The 11,733-nt window shown below is 39.3% G+C and overlaps 1 long non-coding RNA gene across 1 annotated transcript in view; it reads left to right on the top strand.

Annotated features, from left to right (window-relative positions):
• Window positions 1-2,331: 2,331 nt before the first annotated feature.
• The window catches only part of LOC134622883 (uncharacterized), a 38,062-nt gene continuing 28,660 nt past the window's right edge, over window positions 2,332-11,733 (top strand). The window contains exon 1 of the long non-coding RNA XR_010093139.1: window positions 2,332-2,385. This is a non-coding gene — a long non-coding RNA (uncharacterized LOC134622883). The remainder of the gene's footprint in view (window positions 2,386-11,733) is intronic.

The raw sequence follows: 11,733 nt of genomic DNA, 5'->3' as shown, positions 1-11,733 counted from the left end.
TTCTCCAACTTCATCTGTCTTGCTTTTGGCAAGATGTAATTGGATTAGGGAGGGTGAAGGAAAGCAACTCCTTGTGGTCATCTCTCGCTCTCTCGCTCTGTCCTTCCTATCTTTTTTCTTCATGCTTCCCTCTTCCCCTCACTGTGCTTTTTCAGTTTGGGCTGGAGCCAGCTGATTACAACTCATTAAACACCCTTCACGCACTTGTCTGGCTGGAATGAACAAACAAAGGATTTAATCCAAAACATACTTTAGGGTGTGCATGGAATAAAGTGGCAGAATGAGGATGGAGTGAGATGTAAGTAGTGGAGAAATACATGCAGTAGGAGGAGAGGAGGTGCTGGGGAGGTAAATAGCTTACGCTAATTCTTAAAAGAGAAGGTTGTTCAAGCTGTGAAAATGAGTTAGAATTGCCCTCGCAGGTGTAATGAGTTTTTCTTTCTGTCTCGAGCTTTATAATGCACACCCTCCAGTAACACCTGAGGTGATATTATGCTCCACAGCCGAACAATGCAGTTGGAGGTAATTAGAATTCACGCGCGCAATTATGTTGTCAGATATAATACTAATACTGTGGTAAATGAAAGAGATCAGCACTTTGCTCACGTAACAGTGGGGTGCATTTTATTTTAAGATTTTCATCCAGGAAAATCCAGAGGTTTTTGGAGCATTAAAATACCAGAAAAATCACTTTTTAGTTAGTTGGAAAAATACATACCTCCATCTTCACTGAACACCACAAGTTCACGTGTCTTGTAATACAGTTAGGTTCAATTTGTTGGGAGATATGAGATGTCTAATATTTATGGTGTATTCTCCTATGTAATTATGGTGCAAAATTTCCCACATGCATCTAAGTTGACCTTTTGTGAGTAAAATCTAATTATACTTTGCAAAGTTCTGGAAAACATGCTTGGCTAAAGCAATGCTCATTTTCTGTACAGCCATCTGTAATCTGTAGTCTACCTTGACATTTAGAAGAGGATATATATAAAAAAACAAACAAAAAAAAACAAAAATACAAAACAGCTGCGTGTCGGTGAAACCTCGTCATCATTGCCATCAAGTAGACGCATGACTATTTAAGTTTTCAAGATTTAATGTTTCATAGAAGCCAATTCTGCTCCAATCATATAGGCAACGATGACAAAATACACCATTTTCGTATGTAAACAATGCTGACATCAGCATAAATGATCTATAAAAAAGTGTAAGTCAGCATGTTTTATAAAAACTTCATAAAAACCTCTGAATTGTAGTGTAACCCTTGCCCTTCAGAGGGAGTTCTGAGTGTCATGTTTAGGCTGTGTGCAGGCAGAAATGGTAAAATGGAGGACCCAAAGTGCAGACTCCGGAGACAAAACGTGAACTCAAAACACAGCTTTAATGCTAAACTCAAAGTAACAACCTTCCGAAACACAAAGAATAAACTTAGGCAGACAGAACACACAGCATGAATAAGGGTAGATCGCGACACTGACACAGAGAAACACAAGGCTTAAATACACAGAGGGAGCAATCGGGGAATGGTAAACAGGAGGGAAACACAGCTGGGACAAATCAGGGCTAATGAGACAAGGGAAGCAAAACCTGATACAATAACATGAGACGCAGACTTTCAAAGTAAAACAGGAAACATAACACAGAGACGCACACTTGACACGGGGATACAGCTGACAGGGGAGACAGCAACTATGGATCACAGACAGAAAACCAGAACACTAAAACTCAAACAAAACCCACACAGAGAACCTAAACTAAGAATAATCCTATAACCCATAAGACAAAGCTAGAATATAATGAAATAAACAAAATCAAAGAACCAAAAACACAACACGGGGCTGACGACCCAGGCACCCTAACACTGAGTGCTCTTGTTAATCATGAAAGACCTCATCACTGTGAGCCACAGTTAATATGAACATGCTCACTGATCACGCCAAGCAGCACTAATGGTGATTACAGTGTCTGTATTGATTATTGTGGTGAATCAATAACTTTGTGAAAGCAGACAAAAATTGGCACCACCGCCAGTAAACTGTCCAGATCACCTCTTTTTCACCCGCACTGTCGCAGCACTTAATCTAGAAGCTGCATTTATGTCCATGAAAAACAAGGCCTGCATGCTGAGTTCTCAAAGTGTGAGTTAGATCATGAAAGTGTCAATGAATTGGCACCACAGTGGTGGGAAAGAGGTGTAAGAAAATACTTTCTGGATGGCGTGAACTGTTTGTTGCCACCAAACACGCTAAATAATCTGATCACTTGTAATTTTGTGACATGAAGTTCGATCCAATTTCAAATGTGACGTTTTTTTATTTTCTCTCCTCAGCTCTGCTGCTTCTGTATGACGTCACCAACAAAGCATCCTTCGACAACATCAGGGTAAGATCAGACTCACCTGTTTGTCAGTTGCACCTCATTTCTATTCAGTTTTTGAAAGAATGTTGTCCCCCCCCCCCCCCCCACGAGGCTCTGACAAGGATAATTGGAAGAGAATGGAGGGATGGATATATGGATGATACAGTGGCTAGGCTTGCTGTGAAATTACCCTAAACCTCAGGTGGAAGGAAGCTCCTCACCAGGAGCATGAGTCAGAGCAGTCAGAGGGACTTTTACTCCAAGAGTGACGGCCAAACATCTGCAAGGAGCTTGGAGAAATGGAGATGTTAGAGTTATTAACAATGTGGGTCACATATAGCCCACTTTGAGCTCAAGTGGGCCAGACCAGTGAAACTCCCCTTTATGTTAGTGTAACAAAGTTTAACTACACATTTAATGAGGGCTGTCTGGATAAAAGAAAAAGACGTATAGTTTCAGCAGTAGGTCTCAGTTTTTTCTACATGATAAAGTAATGCTGCTGGAAGAAGTCTGTCAGCATAATTAATATCTGGCTTAAATTGTAAGAAATAAATGTGTAAAATTAAAGAAATCATTCTGTTAGCTCGTTGCCCAGACTCCCAAAAATAGAAAGTTTTTGGTAATTCATGAAAAATGTCCTCGTTTTTTTGGAGGAAAGGTTGTTTCTTTTTTCTTTTTTCATTTCTTTTTTTATTTCTATGTATATTTCTAGATATTTCTACAGTAAGTGGAAAAATGCAAAGGTTTCTGTTTAATTGCTTATTTATTAATTAGTAAAATTGGTGTGATTGACTGTGGGCAATGTCTAAAACATTAAGAAAGGTTGTAAAACACAGTTAAAAGTCCAAAAATTGATGCCTTCTTTCACATTTTTCAAAGCATCAAGTGGGCCGGACTGGACTCTTTGGTTGTCCTAATTCTGCCCCCCAGGCCTTATATTTGACACCCCTGTGTTACATTTGGGTTGGACTAACACTGAGATGTATGTGTAAGCATGTGCTCTCACACATACAAAAACAGAATTCCACAGGATGCTTAGCTGGATTATCTCTGCCTTGCAAACGTATCAGGATACCTCAGGAGGAGTCTTACAGCTCCTCCTGAGGTAGGGACATCTGCTCATTTTTAATGACATGCTGCCTTCGTGACCAGCCGGCGGGTACGAGGCATGATAAATAGCTTTATTATATGTTACTGAGACTTAGGAGGTCGTTTCATTATTCATTGACTTTCCTCCCACGTACTGGCAGTCGGCTGTATCTCTGAACATCAGCTCCTGTCTACTTCTAAATTGTTTCTTTTCATGTAAACAAAGCAGAAAAGCACAAAGATATCATTTGTGTCTGGTAAAAAAATTGCATTTGATTACATTAGTTTTCAAAGCCGTCTTCAAAGTTACGCCATAAAATCTCCTATACTTGCTCATGCTCAGACCGGGGATCAGATGAAGGCGACGGTGAAGATGATAGGAGAGCTGAGGATGACCAATGTAACACCAAATGAAGGGAGGGGACAAAGTTGAAGAGCATAGGGGTGCAGATTACAAAACTTTTATCTCTCCCTTTGAAGTGGCAGCCTGTCTGTCACTCAAACTCAGTTCCCACTGTGATTTTCCAGCCATTTATTGCCCCATTTGGTGCCACTCCCCACCGTGCCTTGTAGGTGCATGATTTTCCTTTGATTAACACGGGGCAGAGTTAAAAGCAGGAGATGCCCATTTAAAAAAGCGAGTGTCTTTCACATCAGGCAGAGGAATGGTTCCACAGCCATCTGGCAGGTCTGATCCACTTACACCTGATGTGTGTGTGTGTGGATGGATGTGCGGGGCTACCGGTGTGACCTCAGCATGCACTTGCACTCATACAGGTGTGTGTCTGTGTAGGTGTGCAAATGGCTTCATTAGCAGCGGAAGGAAGAGGAGTCCCTAGAGAGAAAGAGACACAGAGCTTAGCTTCTGTCCAAACAGCCGCTTACGGTCATTATGCCTGCAATTAAATAGCTCTCGGCTGGGGATATGAAACCTTGGATACTAACAACAAATGCCCAAACCAACCATGGATAACCCTAACTTTCAGGGGTCCCCTAGCTCGTCTGTCACATTCACTTTTAGCCAGCTGGTTGTTACTGGTCTCAGGTGTCAGCTTCTATTTGCTGCATCAGGTTTTCGAGCTAAATTTTGGGACTACATCACCCTGATGTCACCCTGACATGTACTGTTAGGAAAGCAGTCAGCCTGTTCTTTTGTGGTTTATCAGCCTTACTCTGAAATCATTTGATGATTAGATAACAGTAACAAGTGGGAGCTCTAAATACAGCAGAAAAATTGGTTTGGAAGTAATGTTCCTGTGTTATCAGTAATAGACGAATTAACTCCAAATTATACCAGTAAATTGTAAAGGAAAATGTCAGGACATCTCTTGTACCAGAGATGTCCTGACATCTAGGCCCCATCGTACCATTTATCTGTGAAATGAATCTCAAGAGGAAGTGGGTGTTGTATCTATGCAAAGTTCACAAAACGCTTTTTTGAAGAAGAACAAAGGTTTGGACTGTCAAATGTCAAAATGTCAAAGACCCTTCCAACAGAAATCTTGTCGATTGTCCATAATGTTCTGAGCGCTAGATTAGGATAAAATTCACAGGCTATACAGGCCTGAGTTAGCATAAAAATGTTAAATGTTACAGTTCATGACAGTAAAAAGACAAAAAGACGAGTATGGCTTTTTAAAAAAGGTTCCCAGGGGAAAGGCTCTTCTCTCTGAAAAGAAGATGACATCATGGGTTAGATTTGCAAAGATGCATCTGAACAAACCACAAGACTTCTGGAACAATGTCGTTTGAGAAGATGAGACCAAAGTGATGTTTGATCGTAATGCGCACCGCCACGTTTGCCAAAAACCAATCACAGCATATCGATACAAACACCTCATATCAACTATCAAGCATGGCGGTGGAGGGATGATGATCTGGGCTTTTTTTTGCAACCACAGGACCTGCCTGGGTACATTGCTGTCATTAAGATGACCATGTATGTTTTATTTATTGTATGCAACAACACAATCTACAGCAAATCTACAACAAAAGGGCTTAAAAAGAAAAGATTAAAGGTGTTTCAATGGCCTGACCAAAGATCTTACATTGATTGAAATACTGTGGTGAAACCTTCAGAGAGCTGTGCTAAACAAATAACCCCAAACATCAGTGAACCAAAGCTATGCTGTAAAGAAGAGTGCGCCAAAATCTCTCCCAAACGATGTGCAGAGCTGATAAAGTTATAAAGAAAGTTTCACTCCAAGTTGCTGCTGCTAAAGGTTTTTCTCATTTGTTTAGTGTTTCACAGGTCTTCACATCCAGTGAGGAATTTAAGGGGCTCACAGAATTTGGTGAAGGGGGCTAGTGGATGTTTTTTCTCTTTAGTGTGTGTTAATACGCTATTTTTGTTGTGGATATTTTTTCATAATGCAGTATATGTCTTCTTTTAAAATGCAAGTTTATATGAGTGATACCTTGGTCAGGGCTCTCTTGAAAAATATATATATTTGTTTTATCTCAGTGAGACTTTATGGTAAATAAAGGGGGGGAAGGCTCAATAGGAAAATCATAATGAATACCCAAGGCACTAGCCCTTTCTTTTCTTTCTACTTGAGTGCCATGAGTTTACTGTCAATCAGAGAGCAGAGTGCAGCATACACACAAAACATTGCTCCAACAGCCTGCAGGCTTGTTCGTGTGAAGGGCAGCTCCTTGCACCACACCACACATACACAGCATGATTGTTAAATTCACTAAACATTAAAATTAGCCATTCTGAGAGAGGAGCTTAGTTGCTTTGCTGTAGTCCATGGTTTTTTGTGATCCCTCAGACTATTAGTCACTCTGTTAGGAGTCTGGAGATGGTTTCCTTCATGTGCACACAGTGTGTTTGACTGTTGGTCGGTAGAGCTCAAACCTGATGAACATTCACAATTGTTTCTCTTTCTTTTTTTCTCTTTTTGGAGTCCTCAGAAATGTAATTTGTTCCTGTCATGATTAATTTGCCCCAGCATGTGTTTGTGAAGATTATCCTCACTTAGATCCTTGTTCTTCAAATTAAAGCCAGATTGTATATTGCATTGTTTTCCTTATATCTTTTTGTCAATATTATTCATTTTATTTAATAGATTTCTCTCTTTTAACATTTAGAACTTGAAAATCTGTTGAGTTGTTTGGCTATCCAGTATTCTGCAAAATTCTCGAGCTATAAATGGCGAAAATAGAGTTTGTACAATTCTGATGCACTTGAAAAAAAATATTTGGAATGATCGTCTTTATTCTTCTGAACTTTCTTAGGCAAACGTTCTTGTAATTTCTTTAAGCAGAGTTCAGGAATAGTTCTCCAGTCTGCTTGATTGAGATTCAAAGCTTTTGTTTGGATGTTTGCTGTTGTTCTGTTCCTCTTCCAGCCTTTTACAAAGTATTGAAATCTAGGCTCTGAGGAGGTCATTGTTGGGAAGGTTACTTTTAAAATGTATTCCACTACAGATTACAGAATACATGGCGCTAAATGTATTTTGTAACATATTCCGTTAAGTTACTCAATGAGAGTAACGTATTCTGAATACTTTGGATTACTTAATATATTGTCATGTTTTTTACAACTACATGAATGTACTATTGCTGTGTGATTTATTACTATTACTGAAGGCTTTGGCCTTGGTGAACAGTAGATGGATGAACTGAAAAATACATCTCTCAGGTCCTGTGTGTGGTCTTTACTCAATTTGTTTCCTATTTCCTAAGGACTTGATAAGTTGTCTGCTATATATAGATACAACACTGAGTCATACCTTGAATTAGATACCTTTTTTTAAATGCTTAAACAGTCCATAGTTTAGTTTTAAGAGACTTAACAGACAAAAATCCTCTGAAGTGATCAAGTATAAGGACAAGACTGAAAATGAGAGGAAAAAACTGCCAACACTCTACACAGAAAAACTTAAAAAGACCTCCAGAAAGTCTGAAGAACTATTCCTCAAGACCACTTCAAAAATGACAAGAAACTCTGGCTACTTGGAAGTAAAATATAATGTAAAGAAATGAGGGGGGCTTTTGCACAGTACTGTATGTAATCTAAAGGGGTTCTCAAATGTTTTCTGTGTCTGTACCAGAGCGGACACAAATAATGTTTCCCACAGCAAAATCATATATTATAGCTAACTATGACATTATCCTCTCAGAAGCTACAAGAAGGTACATAATTTATTTTTAACGAGTGAAAAGTGACGTTATTTCTGTTCTTCATTATCATAGAGTCAGCAGCAGGTACATTAGAAAGTCTGTTTTGTTATCAGTTTGTGCTGTCTTCTTCAGAAAGGCCCACAGCTACGTGAAATGCTCGTGGGTCTTGTTTCACTTCCCAGTTGTGCAGAGAGCCATGGGAGCAACTCAGATCGGTCTGCTGGGTATTCATGTAGCTATCAAAGCCAGAGAAACAGGAAGAGCCACCAGAAAACTTTAAAAATTAGAACTGGAGATTGAACTATAAGAGGAGAAATACAAACAGTATTGAGCTATACGCTGAAGCATCAGGCATTACTGGCCTGATTTGTTGAATTATTTCTTGCTTAATTTAACTTTATGAAGCCGTAGCACTGTTATCGTTTCACATCAGAAGATAAATCCTCATTATCCTGACATGATTTTACTCCAGATTATACAGAGCAATTTGTCATGTGCGGTGTTACTTGTATAACGCATCCAGCCTCCTCTAAATGGAGCGTCGTTGTTTCCGAGTGTTTGGGTGTTTTTGTAGTTATCAGCATCAGTTCAAAAAGACAAAAACAAAAAAACAGCTTTAATGCTTCAGAGCAGATGCAGACACAGTAGGATGCTAGTGGACAGTTGGAGTGTGTGTATATCTGTGTGTGTATGTGTGTGTCACGAATATACTGCGAGCCGTAATCCCTTCAGAGAGAGCACACCTGCTCAGCACAGTGAGCCACGACAATCTGAGAAACAGGCACCCACGCAAAGGTAATTTGGGTTCATTAGTGTTCATTAGTTCTAATTACAACAATCAAGGTGCAGACACCCACACTCCCTTGTTTTTATTTGTGCTATGTATTGTATAAGGTTCATGGGGCACTGTATGCTTCACTCTTACCTGCAGGATTTGTAGTATTTGGCTGTTGTGGGAGCAAGAAATCTCCCTGGGAGTTGTGCCATCATTAGCAAGCAATATCAGCTAATAGTAGCTACCCTGGTAAGCAAGGTGCACCTTCTCCTAAACAGAGCACATCTGTTTGTGTAAATAAGAGCAATTTTTATTTGTCACATTTGCATTTCAGTGAGGAGCAGTATAGCGAAAAGAGGATTTATTTCTATTTGCAGTCATTTGTATTTTCCACACCTTTCATATGTGTGTGGGACACCTGCTTGCCATTGCACTGTTCAAGGAGATGGGTTGTAAAGTGGCTTATAGCAGATGAATTATCAACTGATGTAAGCTGTCATTGCCTTCATCTGCTATCAGCTGATATAATGGGATTGCTAACCAAGCTTGATTCACACAACTCAAGTTACCTGTGGTCCCTCCACGACCACCACTACCCCATATTTGTCATAAATAAGAACATTATGTAGTTAAAAATGAGAAATGTTTTTGTAACAGGCTGTAGACATATATGTATTTCTACTCTAAAGTTGGCCTTTTTTAATGATGGACTCTGTCGGGATAGGCTAGACCAAATTGTCAAGATGCTATTCAACTGCCATAGTGGCACATTAAAGCAAGTAAGTTATTATAACTGCAGTCTATGCAACAGTGTGTACAAATATAGAAATTAAACAGTTCTGTACTAAATATAATGTTCCAATTAACACTATTTGTATGCATTTTGAGAATTATACATTTAGTTGTCTAAAAATGTAATTGCAGTGAACAGTGAATTTTTTTTTATACTAGCAGAACTACTGTTAGTGAAGCAAAAGAGTTTTCCATGGGTTCTTCAAACAAGCCGTTTAAAGCTACTATGTTTAATAACTGTTTAAAACCACTTATTGTTGTGATGGAAATACAAGTGAGACAAGAAGTTTGAAGATCATCTATTCAAACTTTAACTGAGATAAATGTAGTCATGTGGCGCACGCTGCTCTGCAAAGCTACTTCACTGCCCTGTATGTCACCCATGGTGTGAATCCATTAGCAGCAGTGCTTCAGAGTGAAGGCTGGAGAGCAATTGTAAGATAACGAGCTGGAGACACAGTCCCCAGTGCTGTCCATCTATCATTCTCTCTCCTTTTGAGACTCTTTTCAATCTGTAATCGCAACTACAACTATTGTTATTGCTGTTTGACCTGTCTCTTTTTCTTCTATTCTGCAGTTTTTATGTCTCTGTTTTACTGCCAGTAAAATGTGCCTGCTGTAGAGAATTTAAAACCTGCAATTTAGATTGTTTTTTTTTTTTTCCTGTATTTGGAAGAAAGGGTGGCGTCATAAGCTAATGCTAGCTAGCTTGGATGCCAAGGTGCATCCCCAGACTGTCCAGCCCACAGATGCATGAGGTGAAGAGATTCTCACAGCAGATTGGTAGTGATGACTGCACCTTGCTTTGTTAAGCATGTTGCACTGTGGCCCCAAAGCAAGAAGGTTCTGGCCCTGATCGGCTGTGGTCTTTCTATGTGGGATTTGCACATTCTCCCAGAGTACTCCACAGAGACAGCTTTTACATTTCAATCCAATTCAATTCCATTTTATTCATATCACAAGACAAGGTAATGACCGTACAATATTAGAGAGAAAACCCTGTGAGCAGAATATCATCAGCAAACACATCAGCAACAGTGGGGAGGAAAAAACTCCCTTTTAACAGGAAGAACTCTAGTCTTGTTCCTGTGCTGAATTCTGAATCCCGACTGAAACTCTTCAAATTAACAATTCTTCTGCAAACGATCAGTTAGCTGTTTTACAACTACTCTGCTCTCCAGTGATTGGCCTATAATTAGCTAACACAGCTGTGTCAAGTGATAGCTTTTAAAGTAATGGTTTAATTGCTGCCACCTTAAAATCCCATGGTATGTAGCCTGTTAATAGAGAATACTCCAGCTTCCTCCCAAAGCCATTTATGTCAGGTTAATTGGTAATTCTTAAAGGGCTGTAGGTGTGGATTAGAGAGGGTGTAGTTTTTTCTTTGTAATCGACCGATGACCTGAACTTGTGTTCAAATTGTTGTGTCCCTACTGCAATCTACACAAATGGGTATCCATAAGCCGTATGATCAAGGACATGTTGATGATCATGTGTTTTGGTGGTTGTCATGCCAACAGGTGCATAACTGCTCTTAAGATATTTTCTTTTTCACCACCATTTCAAATATATTTGCCTGGACCTTGATTATGTCTCTTTGTACCCATCTTAGGCGCATTATTATAGTGCACACGCTGTTTGTGTGGTGATTTTTATTATAAAACTGAAATGTCTCTTGAATAATCAAAAAAGAATGACCAGAATCATAGAAGGACAGGAGTAGTGTTTGGAGTAGCCAGATAAAAGCTTTTCAGGCTGCATTATTCATACTAGCTCCATTATTATATGTCCTGTAAATATAGTTGTAATTTTTCAGGAGACAGATGCCTTGAATGCTTTACAACCTCATATCAGGGCTATACAGCTGCTACTGCAGAACCATGCATTCTGCTGGCTAAAGATTTACGCTGACATGCAAGTAGCGCACTTGAGCGCATGCATACAAAGGCCGCAGCATGCATGCATGCACAAGCAAATTTTATTGGTATTGACCAACACTCTTGGACACAGAGGTCACAGAAAGAAAAATCTTTAAATCATTAAATCACTGAAGGCCTTTGTGTGGAGGGGAGGCTCTGTTGTTTAAAAGATTACCTCAACAGTAGAGTAAAAATCGATGCGATGTACACTCAGTGTCAGCGGGCATGCTGCCAGCTAAACGTTTAGAGAGAAAGAAGAGGGCAAGACTATAGACAGCAGAAAAACTCTGTGCAAATAGAAGAAGTGGTGGTTTATTGCAATCTTTTTGCATATGCCGTATGGTACAATCTTAATGCAATATCTGTTAATTTACTGAATGCTTAATCATTCCGCCCATGTATGCTGGCCCTGAAGCGTCCTTTCACAGTGTGATGACTCCAAAGAAGTTTAGTCTAAGTTCTCATCTTTTTCTCATTTCATCTTTTTTCCTCAATTTTTGTCACATATCAATATGCTGTTATTTTGGTCATTGCTAATATTAAACAACGCGTCAAAGTTTTAAATGACCTTGTTGTTTGTACAATCGTACAAATGTATTTGCAATTTATTCTAATTTATTTATTGTTTTATTCTTGGCTCTGTATGATCTCAGCTCTTATCATACTTAA

This window comes from Pelmatolapia mariae, unplaced genomic scaffold (genome assembly GCF_036321145.2).
Source record: "Pelmatolapia mariae isolate MD_Pm_ZW unplaced genomic scaffold, Pm_UMD_F_2 NODE_ptg000262l+_length_73631_cov_1, whole genome shotgun sequence".
Taxonomy (NCBI): Eukaryota; Metazoa; Chordata; class Actinopteri; order Cichliformes; family Cichlidae; genus Pelmatolapia; species Pelmatolapia mariae.
Note: the sequence above shows the minus strand (reverse complement) of the source record. Positions and strands in the feature narration are given on the sequence as shown.